Here is a 21,999-nt window from a genome sequence, read left to right as displayed (position 1 = left end):
CATGAAGACAGGAATATGAACCGGATTTTCTATTCTCTGTATTTTATCACTTCTTGAAGTTTGTCTGTAGTTTGCCTTATAAAAAAAAAGTAATCTGGAACTAAAATGACCAAATGAGTTTATACTCTAGTCTTTCATTATAAGGCAAATCTTCGATGGTCGTCCTGTTGTCCGAGGCGACCATATTACTGTTTGACAACTAAAATGAGCTTTGTAGGTCGTCCAGTGGTCGACTAGATGTTTACATCTAATTCAGATTTCATATGAATAAATATCCCCAAATAGGTAAACTGATAAATTGGCATGGCCCTCCATCACTTTGAAAATACTAAACAAAGTAGTGTAGGGCCTATATGATCCACCTTTAGGAGAGGTTTCTTTGCCTAAAATATGCCTGGTCTTCTATTTTCAAATCTACAAATCTCTCTTACAGTGTACATATTGATCATTCTTTGTTATTTTGGTATATATTTTTCAGACATTACCAAATTTGCTGTTCTGACAACAAAAAATAAGACCTTTTTTTTGTCCTAAAACTTGCCCTGATTATGAACATTATGATTGTGAATTTGTAACAATACAACATGCAAACAGCTTAACCACTGAAATTTTAAATCTCTAACTGATTGGTCGAAACTCTCATCTGGTTTCCTTCTACCTGCCAACCGTCTATACCCCTTTCAATGTATTAAACTTTATACAATTCTGTGAAAACTAAAAAAAAAATATCATGGTATTAAGTTCATATCCTTAGGCTGCCAGTTTCTGTGTGATGTCATACATGTAACACCTACTGTAGAAGATGGTATGATTTAAACTTAATTCCCCTTTATTTATTTATTAACATTTTCATGCAAATCATAAGCAGTGGTGTTGGAGGGAAAACATGCCAGTACCAGCTAGAAAATGATATATGAGTTCAATATTTTAGAATGGCCATTAATTATCCATCACAGAAAATATACATTGTCAATAAATAATGAAGAAATGTCACAAATTTAAATTAATCAAGTGGCTCAATAATATCATATTTTAGAAGATCTGCTAGAGTTTTCATTCTTCCGTATCATGACAAATACCTCAAAGCCCTGCTATATACATATCTTCCAATTTGAATAAGCTTCTTCCTACATGATCAGCTGTTTGGAAAACTTTTACCATCAATTTTAGCATTTTTATGCTTTGATTTGCTTTGATCTCCAACATTGCTCTCCAACCAGTATCTTCTACCATCCAGCTTTGCGATGCTCGACCTAATCTAGTTAACTCATGTACTTCATGCAGAACACTCCGCGGGCCTCTGTTGCTGACTTTTCGTGGGGCTCAAAAGTGACACACGCTCTCGCAATCAGATACTTTTCACAGTTTTGCTTCACTTTCCCACAGGCTGTAAGGCAATAGTTTTAAAACTGTAAATCTGTATATTTTATGGAAATGTTTTCCCTTGTGTACAGAGTGCTACAGCTTTTTTAAACAAATTCAAAGAGTCAACAACATATTTTTGATGCTATTGAAAAGAAATGGATATATTAAAACATGATTCATGGTTGATTCAAGAATTTTATGGAAATATACAGCAGTGTGGTCAATTTTCCTGCATTATTCGTGCAATCATCTATAATGGCTTTCCAAATACTTTCTTGTGAGAAAAATACTAGCTGTTCTATGTTTTTTAAGTGGCCAAAGAAAACCTTAACAGTACTAAATAGCCATAATTAGGGTCTGGATTGAGGCGTTTCTCCATTTTTGGTTTCCGGAAAAGGAAAACTTTGAAGTCACTCTTACCAACCTTGCAAAATTGTGCGGGTGACAGCGGATTGCAAAGTTAGGAATGCTATATAATGCGGGTCGCAAAGTCGGTAATTACAATTACGGTTAGATTCCTCACAAAACGGCAGCACACAGAAAACGTACTCAAAGCTGAAGCCAAAGTGAATTAAATCAGGTCACACATCCAGAGTCAACGTATGCTAAGTTCTTCAGTAGCACCATCATTACATTTCAGGAAAAAATTCATATACTGTAGTTTTGTTTACTTATTTCTAATGCAACTTTCTGTCAGTGGAAAACAGAATTATCATCATGCTTGATATACTGTCTTTGTTCTGTATTTATCTATTGAAATGCATTGTTTGATACCATCATTCTTATATATATAGACTGTGCATGCTTATAGCTAATTAGTCAAACCTTGATTTCTGCATTCATAAATATGTGCAATGGAAAATAAAGGGGGGGGGGGAGAATAATTAGTTGGGGATTTTTATTCATTAATTTAGTGACAATCAATCTTGACTAGTAAAATTTATATTGCAAATTCATCATATTGTGATATCTAAAAGTAAAGAAATTTAAATTCAATTTAAATAATAATAATAGAAAACTTTTAGATATAAAAAGAAGGATCTTATTTTCAACAATACATTTGGGCATTGGATAAATCTACAGATTTTGAAGGTTCACATTTTTCACTGGATAGCAGTGCTCCTCAGAGACTGAGTAAATACCAATGACAGTAATTACTATTGACCTTTAATGTGGCTACTATTCCCTCTCATTAATTAGCTCTCTTCATTAAAAAACATAGGATTACTCTCTTCCTTTGGTAGACCAAATAATCATGTTGATGTTGACAACCTTCAAGAAAAAATAATATATCTGTCTAAACTACATACATTATGCATGTTGTTTTCAGCATACTTGATTATATACTAAAGCCATTGTGGTTTGCAACGGTGAGTTGGTTCTGTTTAAGGCTTCAAAACAACTTCTGTCACCATGCATAGCTGTGCACTGCAGTCAGGTGGGTAGGAGCCGGGGGGCACTGGAGGCATGTGCCCCCACCCTCACTTTTTTACAAACTAGCAAATGTGCAATTCTGGCAAATAAAATGTGCCCCTTAGATGAAGAACTGTCTTTTGGATATCTTAAGCCTTTGCTAAATTTAATATAATTTTATTTTAAATACTTTACATGCTAGTTTTAAAATGACATTCCATATCTTTTTGTAGCATGGTTAACAATAAACAATCTCAATAGATAAAAAATCAATGTTGCAGTTCATTCTACTAGCATATTATTCTATATTGTACAGATGTAGGTTGATATAGTCACATGCACTATAATAGTATTGATAGTTTACTAACACATCATTTATATTTAAGTGATATGGCCTGTGTGTATCAGTTTATAGCATAACCAGTGGTGGTTGTGGAATGAGAAAGTGCCCCTCAGATGTTGTTCCCCCCCCCCCCCACTTTTTGGAAGCTTCCTACCCTCCTGACTGCAGTGATAATGAATGACGGGATATCCTTCATTTCCTTCAGAATTAGAGAAACTTTTGGTCTTATGTTTACGTCCGTCAGACTTTAAGTGGCGGACATGGGAGTAGGAATGTCTGTGTTGATGACACTCCTGCCTTACTAACTATTAAACCCTTGGAAGATATTAATCTACAATTAAACAAACCCCTTTGTTAAATCCAATTTCTAGCTTTGCTGGATCTGCTTGCATTATTAAGACAGTAAATTCTGTTTCCAAACTGTGACATGTAAAACGTACAGTTTGTTTTATGTACACGTATATCCCTGATATCTGCACTACCACCATCCTCTTTAAATTTTTCAAATTTATTTATATATTTGGTTTTAACTGATAAAGTCAATCATTTAAAACAAATTAATTTGTCCTTTGAACAGTTAACTCCTCCCTATACATATATGTACATCCTACCAACCAGATGACATACACATATTGCAATAAATATACCAATGCAGCCATAATTTCAATATTAATATCATAGTCTCTATTGACAGCGCGATTGAGTAGCTTATATTTACAATAAATGTCAAAACACAAACTGCATCACGAAAAGATAAATACTGATTATGAAATTTTAATCAATCTCTGAACCTTTTTTAATATTAATCAGGTGACCAAGCAATTTTTTCTCTAATGCAGGTCGATTCATGCATAGATAGATCTGTACTAGTGTACATGTAACAAATAAAATATCATTCAGTTTATGTATGGTTGAAGCAGACCAAGATATTTCTTAGAATTACTGCAGTAATCAATATCTGATGGTAAAGTTGTATTACTGTAACCATGGGTTACTCAAACTATCATTTTCAAAACAAAGAAGACAGAAAATTTTATGATGAACTTAGATACTGGTTTTGTGGCTTCTGATTTACAATCATCATGTAGTAAAGTATTGCGTAGAAATATATCACAGATCTATATTAAAATGAAACTTGCTTTTAAATTGAATAACCAATTAACATGTAACATTTGATGTCAAAGTGTGCCCTGATCTGTTGCAAAGTAACAAAGTAGTACACTTCAATCAATCAATCAGTCTTTTGTAAAGATAACAGCTATAGTCATGTGCATGAATTGAGACTTCATTTTCAGAGATGAATTGGTTGGTTATGTTCAAAAGCTGCAGCACTTGACAGAAAATTCTGAAATCGATGTAATAATGAAGTGAAGCGCTACTTCTTTATGACTGGATGTTCGTAAACTATAATGATGCTGTCTGTGGTTGAATGTAATGATGCCATGATGAAATTGCTTTCAAGTAACAATTTCATACTCCCCCCCCCAAAAAAAAAATCTAAATGTGCCAAAAAAGACAAATATTATCTAAAACGTGAAATACTGTATTGATATTCTAGTTATCACAAAATTTATTAATGCAGCTGGTTGCATAGATCATGTAAAGTAATACAACTGAACGGTCACTATATCATAGGATTCTTGTGTAAAAGTACGAGGGCCTGACGTTTCCATCCTAGCACTGTAGGATCTTCTTCAGCCTGAAGAAGATCCTACTAGGATGGAAACGTCAGGCCCTCGTACTTTTACACATTCTCTTACACAGGCTCTTTAGTGGATAAGCAGTTTGCAAACAATTTTGTTTTATTTTGATTTATAGTATCTTGAATAAATGTCACACTCTACTGTAAGTATGTTCTAAAACAAATAATCAACAATTAAGAAAAGATCTACCACCACTATCAGTGTAAGTTGAATAGGCTATAATCAGGGTTAAAGGCATCATTATTGTTATGAGATCAGGCTTTAATTTCTACATTATTTCAAAACCTCAATTTTTTACCAAATTTATGGAAAACTTCACTTTGAGTGGTACTGATCCCAGTAAAATGATTGCAAAAGGTTGCCTATCATATAATAAGTATAACAACTGTACATAAACCCACATCATCCACATGGAAGAACCACACGTGTACATGAAATAAAAAGTTCTTTATATTATAATAATATATATATCCCAGAGCAAAAGACGAAGATTACTCTGAATTTTATGTCTTTAGACTTTTTTTTTCAAAACCTGTTAAACCATGATTGTTAACAGGGGGAGACTTCTGATCAATGCAAATTGAAGCTAATTAACTAGATACAGGAGGTGAATGACCAGTTTCTTCCGTTATCAAGTAGTCTGTAGATTATTCTGAATACCTTAGGATGACGAAGGAGAGATTCTTGGGTGTTGATGGTCAGGGGCTCCTTTTACACAGAGCGTAATGCCCATCAGTCAGTCAGTCAGTCAGTTCATCACCATAGACGACTTTACCAGTTTGAATAATTCAAGAGATCTTTGAATGTAAACAGGCAAATTTTAATGAGGAATGTATATATCTCAATGTAAAAAATGCATCTTTCTTTTTTATTAAAAGATCGACAGTAGATAAAACTATAAGAAATACCTTGAGTTTTGCGTATGAGGATCGAGGAGCAGGTATATGTAGTAGCAACAAAATTTCAGATCTTAAAACAAACAAACAACAGAGAAAGAAAAATTATCGACTCAAGAGAACTGGATTCAAACCGGTGCCCCTCAGGGAAACAAGTCCTGTGCATAAACAGGCTGTATTCACAGGGTCACAGTTTCTAATTCCACTTTTAGTCAATAACACCTGTGCTGATTTAAATGGCCTTTTTTTTTTTATTCCTTTAATTTCTTAGTCACTTTTTCATTGTGATTTACTTGAAAAAAACAATATTTAATGAAAACAAACTAAGAAGGAGATAACATTTTTATACAGTTTACGGACAAATTGAATTTTTGTTAACTTCAAGTTTGTTAAAAAACTGCTTCTGCTGGGATAGTTTTGACAGGTGACAGATCATGTGTACAAATGTGTGGAAAACAACATGGAGGCAAATTTTGCCTTTGACAAATTCCAACCATATAAATGTAGGTGCCAGAAAAAATCCAACATTTAGAACACATTAAAAACTGTTAAAATACTCTTAGAGAATAGAAAAGGGAAAAAAAAACTGTTATAAAACTGCTTATCTACTGACTGATCTACTGTACTGCAATAAGCCTATATACAGTGGAAGGATCTGCTAGGGTTGCAACATCAGGTCCTGTAACTTTAATATTTAAAACTCTAAACATGCAGAAGTGTTTTCTTTCCAATTGTTGAAAGCTTTAAATTTAGTGTTGAAACAGAAACATACCTTTAAGAAAATACCTGTGAAAAATATGATATGGTTTATGTAATTCAGCAAGGTGCCTTTTGGTTGTGATCAAGATACCTACTGCAGTAAAGCAATCAATATAGGCCAGGCTTGAGGGTTGCCAGAGTTCTTAGAAATATACGGCCTGCAAGCTACAGGCAAAAAATAATAAATTCTATGATATTTGGGAATTCACTAGTAACGATGCTTACCTGTCTCCAGACTACATTTGCACTTTCCCATCTACCTAAGGTACATGACTGTGTTTTATCACTGCACCCTCTATTCCTATTTCTGAGACACCGCCCCCTTTCTCCTCCTTCTGAATCTACCATTCAGAAGTGAAGCTACGTGATATTATAAGTTCTATTACATTGATAATTCAGTTCAACCAGCAAGGTATTGGGGCTAGTCATTAATTTTACAAAACATAAAATATTACTCAAGCTAAGACTGAAATTGATCAAATTATTAAGACACCCTTCTCCTGCCTTTCTTCATGAAATGAAGATAAAATGATAACTAATTTGTTTTAAATAAGAATAGTTAGTTTCATTAATTGTCATCTTCCTATCAGCATAATGTTTCTTGAAGAAAAAATATGGAAAGTTTTGGAAAAACATGGGACATGCTACAGCAAAACCTTACACTGGTTCAAAAGAGGATCAACTTAATCCAGTAACTTATCCGTTCCAATTTCTACCGCAAAGGAGAAAATGATTGCATTTTAAGAAAAGGAGCCATCGAGACCCTATTCCAATTGAGGATCCCTAACTTGCAATGAGTGTGTCCTTGTATTGGTCGCCATTTCTAAAGTCCTTTCTGTATTTAACCAATAACGTAATGTGTCGATCCTGGTGCAGTACATTTTCTTCGTTTTTTCTTTTCTTTTTTCTGAGCACAGGTGTTAAATGTTGTATGACATGACAAGAGCTTATGTGACAATTAATCCTTTTGTCCTGGGTCGTTAACTCGTAATGTCACAATGATGAGCAGAAATTGGGCATCTCACATGATCATTTGATGTAGTACCAGTTTAAGCAGTAATATCATCCTTTACCACCTGGTGACAAACTATACCTCAAGCAGTTTTTGCAAAACACAGTTTATATTTACAAAGCACAGAAAATAAAACAGTTAAGTGCAAGAACCTTTTTCAAGACAACCATGGAAGTATATGGGAGGGTACTGAGCATCCATCATGATCTTATTCTATGCCCCTTTGCAAATTGCCTTCACATGGAACTGTTTGTGTCTATGCAAGATCTTGTGCAGCCAACATTGATGGTACCAAATTTCAATAATAGAATAATTGAATCAATTCATTAATATTTAAATCACCTTGTGTGACCAGTTTTCAGATCTAACTTTCCTAATTTAAAAACAAAGAAAAACTTTTTAAACAAGAATTATAATCTTTCAACAAACTTGTTGATCGTGGTATCATTTTTATCCAAGCATTTTAATAGTAATGTCCGCTAGTGTATGTTGGACTTGATCAAACAACTAAAATTGACTCTTGATGAAGAATCTGAAAATATTACCTTCAACTTGAAATCTAAATAAATTCAATGAAATCAATTATCCATACTTATTTATTTGGAAAAGTTTCATATTTGTATTGTATAGACAATGTTATGAAGCAACTTGAAAATCAAAATCCTAGCCATAGCAATACATAAGAGTCAGTTAAGTTCTTCATATAAAGAACTTCTGCAATTGCCTAAATAAATTTGGTGGTAATGTACTATGTGAAACACTACAAAAAGTCTCATGGGAATAGTTTGATGTATAAAACATTCATTCTGAAATCAAAAAAATCTAACTTAAGAAACCTAGTACTGTATTAAAGCCAAAAGCCTCTATGAAGAACAAAACTGCCATATCTTTTTATGCAATTAGCCAGCTGATGTTTATTTACCATTTTCCCCACTCAAACCTACCCCTCACCAACTTCTGCCCCCCCCCCTCCATTCCATCTGTTCTCATTGTCCCTTATGAAAACCCAGTTACAGTAAGTGAATGTAAATGAGGAGCACTTGATAAAATACACAACAAATTCATCCAAAAGTTCACCAAATGTTGTGAAAATATAAGAAACACTTGATTTACTGATTTGAGAAAATGTAGGAAACAATGAACAAAATGCAAAAGACAGGCAGTTCCAACTTCCTGTTGGAATTGTGAAAAATGGTACAGTTTGGTTAAAATTCTCTCCCAAGCAATAGCCATCCATCATATACCTACTGTAACCCTTAACCCTTGTAGCACCATTGAAGGATAATGGAATCAAATCTCCCAAGATTACCTACCCTGGACATCAAATGCCAGGATGAAGAACAATCCATCTCTGCAAACCTTTGTCCTTATACACAAATTAGGTCTACCTCTCGGAGGTTATTTAATTAAAAGCAATTACACAATAGAGGGAGTCCTAACCAAGAAAATTATACGTTCTGTTGTTGACGACACAACGATATGTTGATAGATTGCAGATCATCGAAAATTCATCTGCTTCAAATTTTAACCATTCCTGTAAGCTCAACAAGTCCATTAAGCATTATTGCAACCGGCCTAATGACTTGAAATTTCATAGAAGAACTCAGCAGCTAGCCCAGGACTCATTTCTGACAATTTCATTCCATCACACAATTTTGTCAAGTTTGCCGAGAGCGAAAGATTGTGTACAAGAGCAATACTATCTACTGTACATGTCTTCGTTTCGAACTTTCAATAAAATTGATGATCAAAGTCTGGTCACAAACTTGAAATGAGACAGCTTAAAGAAAGACACAGCTGGCTTTAATGCTAATGCTGCAGTGGTTCACACAATTCAATACATGTGATTACAGACCTGACGATAAAAGCTGCTGCCTTTTTTCTTTTTTTTCATTACTTCTATGCCCTTCTTTTTTTTCCTTTAAATTTCTGTCTGCTTCACACCGCCAAATATAAAAGTTAATTTCGACAGTTTCATGATTTGCCCTTGGCTATGCATTACTTATTTTCGTTCCCACAAGGGTACTAATAATGAAAGGTTTCTCAATTATCGTGCAGCAATTTTTTTTTTTTTTTTTCCCCTCCGTGAATTACATTTCAAAGTAATGATTGTGGACTGATTGTGTCAGTCAACATTAAGATCAAGTCCAGCAATTTCAGGCAGGGCGAGATGATTACTATGATCGGAAGAGGCAACAAGCAACAGTGTTGAAGACGGTGGCGGTGGTGTGTACTACTACCAGGTTGTATCGTTGTAATCCAGAGAGAACTACACACATCTAATCAGCCGCTACCAGTCAAAACTTAATGAAGCGCTGGGTGCCATTTGTTTTGCCTCCAATGGCCAATTTAGAGTTTCCCAGCGAGAGCGGCAAACGTATATTGACGATGACCTAATAAACGTGAACAGGATGAGTGAGTCAATGATGAGATGTAATTTTGTGGTTGTCTCTAAGATTTATGGCTTGATTTAGACTCGAGGAGAGTGGGTTGCACTGTAAATCGATGTACTCGTGCTGAAATGTACTTCAGAGCCATTTGGATTACAAGAGTAACGAGCTAATCGATCGAAAATCCCTTCTTTCACTTCTCAAATCACTTTGTTAATATACAATATTCAAATATATAGATATTTTGGCTGCTGTTTAAGTGTCAGTTAATAGCAAAATCCACCCTAATACCAGAATGTAAAAAGATATGTTGAGAGAGATTTCTTAGTTCAAAACGTCAAAAAGGAAATTCTGTACTGGAATATACAGTCTTTCTACAAAATAGATATGAAATATGATTTTAATGTTGTGAAAGATGAATTAACAGGTCTCCGAATTTTAATCATTATGATATTACAGTTAATAACTTGTCCATCTTTCTACCTTTTTAAAAAAAAAAAAATTTTATGCCCAATAATCTGATATCTGAGAGGAGCTACTTTGCTATATTTTGCTTTGGACAGGACCTTTTGCATCTTTCTAAGCCATGTACTGCACATGTAAATGTATAAATTGGATACGCTTCCTACAATTTAGGGGATCTACATTATACCATGTCTTACTAAACATTTCAATACCGGCATTTTCATTGTATCAAATTAAGTGAAAAACTAAATGGTTTAATCAAATGCAGAAAACCTTGTTTTCCACACAGTTAATAATTTCCAAAAACTTGCTGGTTTGCACAGCACTTTAATTGACATAATTTTTGATAAGGCATGGCATATGTGCCATCTGTGGGCTAGCAATATTTGGTAGACAATGGCCATGGTGCTAGAAATAATTTAGTTAAAAGGGTACGATGGTGCAAAACCTTGAAATTTTACAAAGACCAACATTGGTGCAGAATTCCTCTCTAACTTTATACAAAGAAAATTGAAGCAATACACACTTATAAGTGACAAATGTCAAGTCATGGGTTTGGTTATATTCACCAAAGATGATTGTTCATATTCATACCTTATAATTGTTTCATTCCAATCTACTAAGAGATTTCATCAATTGTGATGTTTCAGCACTGTTTAAGGCTCAACCGATTTGAACCGACCCACTTCCAGGTCACAGCCCACTTCTTCGAATCTATGATTTGAAAATCTTTCAACCCATTAATTGGTAACCAAGTTTTCTGGACACTCAAATCTAGTTAGTTTTGCATTTTGGTAAATTTCACAAAATTACTAGATATGTCTTTGTGCAATGAATTTTTGGTTCGTTATTGTAAAAACGGTTTCGTTCATCTGGCACAAAACTTTCATGCCCTAATTTCATCATGGTATGATTTTGATGGACTTTAAATACTAAACAAAAATAAGGAACTGGTTGAGGTTTTTATCGATCTTTCCTTTAATTCCTGCAGTAACAGCACAACAAACTTTTGGCAAATAAAAAAAAAAAATTAATAAACTATTAAAGGATTTTGCTGTAACATTCATCTCACCAATGCTCAAGTTCACTGATATTCTTCTTTTATACACAATATTCTCCACTAGAGTTTACTGTTGCAAGTCTGCATTAAGCGTACTGTAATATGTCATGTAAATAAATTTCTTAATTATTTCTGACTATCTTAAAACTTTTCTAGATACGTGTATAAAAAAAACTATCACATACAAGATACTTTAGCAGAACATTATTCCAGTGCTTAATTTTTACTGCACATATTTGTTGAGTACTGTTAAAATATTAGAGAATATTCAAATAGTATGCATTTTGGACTATCAATCAGTCTCTGTTAGCTTTGCAAGCTTTTTGCCTGTCAAGATTCAGATGTAATGTTTGAACAAAAACAACTTTGCATAAAATTCACATAAAAACAGTGTAAGTGGTACCGTGTTCGTGAACATGTCATATTGTCACGCATGAATTGAGGAAGAGTTTTATATTCCAAGGATTAGAATCAGACGGTGATTCAGACCCTGGGAGGAAGAATTACAGCCTACATTCGACATGTTATCATATCACCTATGAGCTACGTTAGTATTATATATATACTTGTTCACCACGATACTTGTGGAACACTATGATTTGAGTACATATTAGACTAATACTAACTGTACAAAATAATTGTACAAATTCATCCAATTTATCAGTTTTGCTGAAAATCATGTTCATCTAATATTTGATCATTTCAAAATCACTTTGCATACATATGGAGCAGGACAAATTAAGATTGTTTGTTTTGTCTATACAGCTCACGAATAAATGTCATGACTATGTTTAGTGACTAATTGGACGGAAGAGGGGGGAGGGGGAGGTGACCCAAAAGTGTAATGTCATTCGGATGATTATTTAATTAACCAATTTAATGGACAAGGTATAGGTTACCATAGGGTAATGTGTTCATTGAGGAGAAACAGTTGAAGGGGGAAGAGTGAGGGAGAGTTTATATGAACAATATTATAGTAAAAGCCTAATTGAACAAATAACATAGAATATTGGTAGAAATACCAGAAAATATAGCACTACGTATCCTTGGGTGACTATATCTTCACTATAAGTCTTTGGACTATGCATGTCTCAAAAAACCTGGAAACAGAGGAATGAATTATGAAGGAAGAATGTGCACAGGATATTAAAAACAATAGTCTCAATTAATAAAATATTCAGATGACTACAATTAATGACTACAATTAATAATAATATATATATATATATATATATAGATATAGATATACATATAGATAGATCTTATATAGATAGATACATATATTAGATGCACACTATCAGGTGATTTTGGCATGGTTTAGAAAAGTTAACCTTGACTAATTAGTTACAAGTGTAAGATAGGTACATTAGCACTAATGGATTTTTCGTGCTAGGCTAGCTGAGGAAGCGTCCAAAAGTGATGAGTCATTGAAAAGCCTCACTCAGTACAATAGCTAGTGTACAGTAGGTTGCATATTTTTCTCCTTGTTTTTTAAAACATGGGAAGATATCACAATAGAAAATACAGTAGCAGTATGTAGTATTGTACAAAATGGCATAATGTAGGGCTAAAATCTAATAGCTCAATGATCTAAAGATAAATATTTTAATATATTAAATGTATAAAATGTACATTGGATGAGTGCTGTTATATTTTTGTCTTGACTTTTGGTAGATTGTTGATAATATTTGATATCTCTGTACAAAATTGATGTAATTTGTTAGCTTGACAAGGTGAATTTTATAATAATGATAATAACTAGTCTTATATAGCACAGACTCCAACAAAAGTTGTTCAATGTGCTTTACGGGTGTTGAATGTGCAAAACTAAAAGAGTTGAGAGAAAAGAAAAGTTTTAAGGCAGCGCTTGAATTGAATAATAGAATCTAGTGACCTAATTTCAACCGGAAGGGAATTCCATAAAAGTGGTGCAGCATTCAGAAAGCTACGGTCACCGAAAGATCTTGTACGTGACGTTGGAACCTGAAGTTGAAATTGATCATGCAAACGTATTGGTCTACATTTAGCTTGCTGATGTAAGAGAACATTAAGGTAGGTTGGGGTACCAGTTTTAATGGCACGAAAAACTAAAATGAGGATTTTATAGTCAATGCGGAGCCTTATTGGTAACCAGTGTAGTTCTTCCAGTATAGGAGTGATGGGGGTAAACCTGTTTGCCCAATGGATGATTTGAGCAGCCGTGTTTTGGATACTTTGCAATCTGGATAGTTGGGATGTAGCTACACCAAAAAGAAGAGAATTGCCATAATCAAGACTACTCAAGATTACAGCATGAATAAGTTTCTCAGTCGCAGGCTTATCGAGATATTTCCTAAGTTGCCCCATACTTTTTGCTTAACTAACATTCACTTGTATAAATCTAGAAAGGTGTCTTTAACAGATTGATCACTTGTTATTTTATTTTTGCAAGAAGCAAATATCAAAAACCAAGAAGATTGCCTAGAGCTTTTTAAAGTTTCTTGAATTGATAATTTATGTCAACTTTGCATGGTCAAACATAATTTCTACTTGTTAACCATATAAAATACAATATCCATTCAACTTTGATAGTTATTGGCAAGAATCCAGTAAAGCCTTACACTTTTCAAGGTATCCATTCTCAGGTTATTGGCAAAATTTGGAATCTTAATTTGATTTGAATTTTCTAGTTTGACAAATACAATTTGGATGCATGCAAGCAGAACTTTCTATTGTTTTGTGTACATCCACTTATTTTGGAACCGCACTAGCAAATTACATACCTCATCTTCAATAAATTTCAGGTAAGTGCTAAAAATGGCACTCCGCAAGAAACCCACTTAGGGTGCTGTAGGTGTGCTAAAAATTGCACTCCTTGAGATAGTTTTGTGTGCTATTTACATTTGGTGTGAGATTTGACATACTAAGGTCACTTCAGAACGGTGCTAAATAGTTAAAACAATATTTTCCATGAAATTAGCTACAGGCCTTTTGAGGGTATGTGAATAACACATGTAAATGCAATTCAAGCATCGGGAGAGTTAACCAATTTTTTATTACCTTTACAATCATACTTCTCACAGTGATTTTAGGCACCTCAATAAGATAAGGCCTACAGCTGAAAACTAAATTCCAAAACTTACTGGTTTGGATATTTATGAGTGACAAGCTTACCTGTCTCCCCACAACCTTAGCACTCTCGTTCTACCGTGCCTAGGAAACGAACTGGTAACCATTTAACACTGTGAGCCCTCTACGACCGACCCCTCCGGTCAATGCCCTTGCTTCTCATTCTCCCACCCAAACATTTTTGCCAACGAGTTGCTATCAATGAACCTCTGACTGATATATCTTCCAGGAAACAACTGTTACAACAATTACTTTCACACATTTCCTTATCATGTGTGCTGTAATATGTACTCTTAACAAAAACAAAAATAAACACACAAATGAAATTAACAATTAGCTTTATTTTGCAAATTGTGCAATGCAATTTAGTTCCGAAATTCAATATAGAATGAGGATTTCTTTTAATGGTAGGGTAGGGATGGGGTCCCTTCCCTTATTATTCTACCACATTGTGTATAGCTTACCAAAAGTATGGAGGTGGTCTCAAAGTTCTGCCCTACTCCTCCACAAAATCCTGTCTTTAATATGACTGATATATTTTAATTAACTACACCAAAATACAGGGACCTCATACTTATATGGCACATTTGAATCATAAGAAAATGTTTAGTTTAGATGTATTTTTGTTAAACTGTTTATTTCTTTATTTGTTCCTTTTTGCATGTTTTTTTTTCATAAATGTGATAACCAGATAAATAATTTTCTGACCATAAAACATTTGGATGACTTAATAATTAAATGATAATAATCAAATGAGGTGATCACAACTTAGGTAAATAAGAGTACCAGTTGGAAACAATGAGCAGACAAATTTAATAAATTAAATAAACAACAAAAACAACAGAAAACTGGAAAATTATAAACAATGGAAAAGAGCAAAAGAATTTGTGGGTAGGAAATTATTCAAAAACCATTTTATCCAAAAGTTTTCAATTTTTTAAATTTCCAAAATTTACTGCAATTCCATCTATTTGCTTCCCACAAATGTAATTTATTTTTACGTAATATATATTTTTCTAATTTTTTTTTTTTTTCTAAACTTCTAAATACAACTTGTGTAAAAGATATATAGCAACTTTAGTCCACAGAAACCATAATATTTTAGACAAAAGAGACAAAAATTCAGAGGCCTCAAAGTTGCTATACAAAATTTGAACACAAAAGTTTTCCCTGTGATCTGCACTAATTTTCTCTACTATCCAATACATTAAATACCATTTATATGCAACATAATTTGTCAATGAAGAAGACCTGTGTTCAGTCTTCCATGCAATCCCAAAGTTATGACGCTAGGCATGTTTCTGTTAGTGCTATATTTCCTTTTATTAAACATATTATGCTATGTGCTTTACCAAAAATAGCTACTGCACTTTTATTTTTTCACAGATCTGAAAAAAAAACACCTAAATTCTGGTGTCCGGATAATTAAGAGTTTGCTGTACTTTGTTCTCGTTTGAGCGATTATTAAATGTAGAGCTGCAATTTGCAAAATAATTTTTGTTCATTACCAGCAAGTGATCGGGTTCTTTAATATCTTGGACTATTGCCAACGTTCATTACAATTTTCTATTTTAAGCATCTCACTTCAGTGTCAGTGACACTTCACCTCAAGATGTCTCTTAGATATGAGGAAGTCAATTTGCACTATTATTTACAATAAATAGCTAAATTTCGGGTTTGCAATTGATGGAACTTACTTGTTCCATAGTTTGTAACATAAGATCATTGGTCATAGATCATGTTGTTTCAAGTAACTCCAGGCATGGATTCAGGAACAGTACTTGTAGCACAACCTTGCATGAACATAAAAATAAACCATTTGATATGTAATTTTTTTATATTGTTTTTATGGATAACCCGGCCTAGAACTTTGTGTATGGGAGTCAACTTCAAAAACATTAAGGGCATACCAATCCATTTCAAAATCATGGCTTGACCCCTGAAATCAACAGAATAGTGCATTCTAGAGAAGATATTTACACTACAATTATCTACTCTATATTGGAGCTAGATAATTCATTAAAGGCATACTGTCAATGTATGTGACAATCTGAAATATTGTCCTATTAAGCAATACTTACACAATCTTTTTCTCATGTAGAAACTTGTCCAGGGGAGTATTAAAATATATGTTTGAAGAGTTCCTTAGTCAATGCAAGGCAGAGATATTCTACATCTTTACTAGGGACAGAGATCCGGAATGATGGAAGGTATATATTTAGCCAATTATGTGCTGGATTTATTTCCTTTTGTAAACCTGGAACCATGCGTGAAGGCTTTTTGTTGGAATTAAGAAAATACACTAGCTAGAGTTATCATGATCAAGAGGAGCAATTAATTATAGGTTTGAAATCATTCAGTTTTTCCATATGTATGGTTTATTAGGAAGAATCAAGGATTAATGTATTGAGTTGCATTTAATTAATTTTCTATACAACAGACACATTGTTGTACACAAGTATGCAAATCTGTATCATAGCCTTTGGGACATAAGTACAGTACTAAAGTATTTTTTTAACCAACAAATTGAAAAATTCTAAAAAAATACCACACAAATTGCGGCCACTGTACAATAGACAATGCATGAGATCAGTAAATTTCTTCAAAGAAATAATTAAATGATGATGAAAGTCCATTTCTACAATAGGAATAGTATGTTTGCAATTACGGATGACTTTTGGGTTCCTCAGTACACACCCGGGTACCCACTGTAATGGTAGGTGTTTGCAAGCAATAACAGCTTAATCTTAAAATACATTTTATCTTAACCAACAAAGCACACACAGATCTATAATTCAAACACCATTTGTCATGTAAAACCAGTTGTAATAGCCACTGAACATAAAGTAATAACAACAGTGTTGCTTGGGCCAAAAACAGATCTGTTTACCAAGATTGAAAACTGTGATGCCTCTGAGATTCTGATTTTATGGTCTGTGGTACTGGACTAATTAGTTCAACCACTTTAGTTGATTAGATGCCATTGCTTCATTGTCCAGAAACTACAAGTGTTATAAATAGCAATTGTGATGATGGAATATATTTTTTAATGGCCTATTTATATGAAATTTTAATAATGAACATCTAAAGTTGTAATTTAATAATTTAATTGGGAAGTAGTTCACACACACATATATGTATATATATATATATTTATATATATATATATATATATATATATATATATATATATATATATAAAACAGTGTGAGTGTGTCAACAGCTTCAATACAGGCATACTTTAGTTAATTGACCTCAATAATTCTCATTGCAAATGCTGTGACTATGACATATTTATGATTATTTCATCCAAATAAAGATGGGTTTTATTACTGTGCATGACAGTAATATATACTATGTATGACAGTGAAACACACACATACCTCTGTGCGATGTTGAATATTTATCAATTCAAACACCATGTCTATATACCACTGAAAGCAAAAAAAACTGAAAAAAATTTGCTGGTATGGTGAAATGAACTAATATCAAATGCTGCTGCCAATGTTGAATTTGCACAACACTATGTACTGTAGCTCAGCGAGATCTAGTCTGGACATATGATCTAGAAGGTAATTTACTATCAGGGCATAATTTAGTGTGAGGCTGGTAAATTAAATAGTTTTCATTTAAGATAATGATAATGAAACCACTATCGATCTTGTGAGCATGCATACAGTATATATATGCATGAAAGAATTACCAAAAGTGAATATTTTGCATATTGCATAATTTGGCAAAATTGCATACTATTCTACTTTATATAGTGATATCATATATTATCCTCTGACTCTATCATGTAGCTCTAGGTGTATATAAGGGTACGATATGATTAATTTGGGGAGGGGACAGCTGGGGTACACTTTTATTGGTTGAGAGTGGAGGAGACCGCCAAGTGAGGAGTGCCCTGGTGGGGACTGAACCTGATTGGGGGTATCCAACGGCAAATACCCTGAAGCTGAAGCAGAAAGAGCAATTACTATGAAATTCCATTTCATTAGCACATTATCAATAACATACAATATCCTCCTCCAGCTACCCTGCATATTAGTGTTCATGCATTAGGCCAGTTCCACGAAAACTATGAAATAAACGGTAATCCGGATCGGCCTGATTGTCTCATGAACTAATCACCGATTATCATATAATCGGTCGAACACTACTGCATGTATGTACAATCGACAGTAATAATTCACATTTCATTGAGTGTGTACTAGTGGTACCATTAAAGTACAAGTAATTAAAGCATTTCATTGTGAACAAAAAAATTAAACGACCTTCCCCTTTTGATTGAACTGTAAACAACAGGCAGGAGAAATTTTTACATGTATAGTGATAACGCTATCTTTCCGTAAATTTTATCTATTTCACAATATTAAATAAAATTGTAATCCTAACAATGTGCAAGACGTACACAGCAAAAACATACTAAATGATCACCTGCAGAGTATTTTACACAGCATCCAATGTGATATTCAGTCACTTCCTGTTGAATTCTTCTCTTTTTGAAATAATGTTTCAATCAGTGAAGGTCACTGATATTGATTTTTATCTACATTCACTCAAAAGCAATTCATCTACACCGATGGAATAGCGTACTATATACACACACTTGGATATACGTACAGATAAAAACCACTTAACAAGTGTGAAAGCAAACTGACTGACACTCTCTTTCCATCGGGTGGAAAGAAATCAGGGTTTGAACCGGATTTGGCGGACAGCTGCTGTTACACAAAATTATCTGTCGATCTATTGTTAGCTTTCAAAATGTTCAAACATATTTGAAAAAAATTGAAACAAACTGCTGTATTTATCCATCACACTTATGTGTACTATGATACCAGTAATTAGTTTTAGAATATGAAGAAACCTGGAGTCAAGAGATTTCAAGGGATTTTCCGATCAGATGAAGAGTTTTTCAATTTAGATGATGATTTTGTTAGCACATCTGGGTAACAGCAGAATGATGTCATAACGGTAATTCAGATACGGATGTTTTTTTTGTTTTTTTGGGGGGTTATTTATAAAAATGTAACTCGCAAGTTATTAACAGAGGAAAAACATGTTGCTACAAAAAGTTGCATTTTGATGAATTTCTAACTACAGAGAACACTGATAGCTAAGCAAGCATTCCAAATGTATCATATTTGCAAGGGAAAATCAACAATTACATTATAAGAGGCAAGTGAAGATTTCAAAGGAAATCTACTGTGATGACATCACAGACCACCCGCTGTGATTAATTCCCGAGAAGAATCGAGAATTTAGCCAGTCAATAATTAACCATATCCCAAGTTAGAGAGAAGATGTTGAGATGGGGTTTCTAACTACATAACATTGTGGAATATTATGCTCTTGAAGGTAAGCGTTGCAAGGCTTGCTACGTATCCTTATCATTCACCATAGTCTGATATTAATAAACCACAATGTGATCAGTTATCTAACAAATTTATCTGGTTCGGACAATTTTTTTAACAAATTTACCACAAGCATACATTTTCATGCTGAAACATTGCAACATTTAATTACTTCACATGATAATTTTCAATCATAGATTTTACGACAACAGTCGCTGATGGCAGACACATTAAATTGGTGGCAAGGCAACAGCCGATGATAAAAATCTTTCACATGTAAATCTTTTGCAAACTATTCAACAGTGCTAAAATAAAATATCACAATTTTCATTCAACAATGTTTACTTTGCAGTAGAGCTCGGTACTTTCATATGAGTGGCTGAACTAAAAGAAAACAAATATAACAGATATGAATTTTGTATGGAAAGGAAAGTTTCAGAATAAAGTTTCTTGTACAACATCATATTTCTTTTTTTTTGGGGGGGGGGAGGGGGCAAAACCTGAAACTTGAATTAGTGCAAGATTGTATGTAAGAGGATCAAATGGAACACACAGTAAGTCAGAGATCATTCATACTATCATGTACTTTCTGAGCAAAGTTTTAAGGACAGGCCTGTAAGAGACGGTATCTATAAATTTGAAAAAACCCACAGGTCCAACTTGATATCTTTGCTCTGATTTCATACTGTACAGTAGCTGAGTTATATTACTGCAATTCTTTTCTTCCTCATTGGGTTGTAAATTTCTTGCAAGTTTGTAAAAGTATCTAAAGAAGACTGATTGAGATAACATAGCAATTTGTCAAGCCCTGTTAATTATTCCACCATATGAATGTTAATTAGCTGGTAATTATTAATGAATACTGAGGTCTCCTACTAAAAATTTGTCACCAAGACACTTTTTTGGTATAATATTAAAAATATACTGAATCACAGAACAAAGTATGATTTTTTGTCTTCATTATTTTGAAATTAACCTCAAATGATGAATCAACTTTTATCAAGCTAATGAACTAGATCAGTGTGAAATTGATTAAATTTTATCAAAATTGACACAACAACATGCTTCTTGATGAAAATATGTTTAATGAGATACTTGCATTTACAATGGGTAGATGCGGAAGGTAGGGAGTACTTAAGTGAGCTGAAGAGAACGTTACCATGGTTATAGGCTTGGTAGACACAGTGCATATTTAGGAGACAGATACAAGAGGAATAGTACAAATTCGATGTTGTCACAGTTTTGGTGTATGTTATTGTGGAGCCGAGACCCCTTTTGTGTGATAATGGTACATTTTGATAAATGGCTACCGGAAAAAAACACAAAACTTTATTGAGTACAATGCAAACGACATTACTCATCTAAGAATACCCCAGCAGGGTTTCGTTTGGATAATAACAAGGGACAGTGATTACCAGTCTGGGCTCTTACACTTTCCTATCCACCTTGCCTATTAATCGGTGACATCATAGCACTGCACCCCAATTTACCCTCTTCCGACTCAACACTCATGAGCCCTTAGCCTCTTACTTCCTACTTTACCATTCATGAAGTAGGCAAGCATATTCTGGTAAGAATTTCCATCGTCAGGAATCGTGGCTTCGCAAACTAATAGAGTTGTAGTTAACGTTGTCATCAATAACATAATCAAGAACCTTGAAGGCATAAGGAAACTACCTCTACATAGGCATGTCCAAATTTATTGAGCCTTGTCATTCGAAGTGGTATATCTAGATGCTTGAATGAACCTCATCATATCAGGTTGCTTTATGAGTCTGTGACATGAACAATAATATAAGAAGCAAGCATGTAGACAAAATACTTCTTAAGAATCTTGTTGTCAGCTTGCTCACACTACATCTGATTTTTGTGACAGTGACTTTGCTCAAATTTGACTGTAACTGCTGAGACATGTTTAATGAAACATGCCAAAATGGCCAATGAACCAATGGTCAGATAACTTAATTGGAAAATAAATCACAGGTTTTCTGTAAGAAATTAATTACTGCAGCAGAGTGTGAATATTTAGGACATGCAGTAAAAGGTGAAACAACAAAATTCAGACTTTTTTCTACTGTGAATAAAAAAAAACGTAAGTGCAAGTACCAGTACATTGCTGCTGGTA

General features: G+C 33.7%; 1 protein-coding gene across 1 annotated transcript in view; it reads right to left on the bottom strand.

Annotated features, from left to right (window-relative positions):
* The window catches only part of LOC139978251 (ras-specific guanine nucleotide-releasing factor 2-like), a 154,024-nt gene that overhangs the window by 121,973 nt on the left and 10,052 nt on the right, over positions 1-21,999 (bottom strand). The window lies entirely within an intron of this gene.

This window comes from Apostichopus japonicus, chromosome 13 (genome assembly GCF_037975245.1).
Source record: "Apostichopus japonicus isolate 1M-3 chromosome 13, ASM3797524v1, whole genome shotgun sequence".
Taxonomy (NCBI): Eukaryota; Metazoa; Echinodermata; class Holothuroidea; order Aspidochirotida; family Stichopodidae; genus Apostichopus; species Apostichopus japonicus.
The sequence above is the reverse complement of the archived record's forward strand: the minus strand, read 5'-3'. Positions and strand labels throughout refer to the sequence as shown.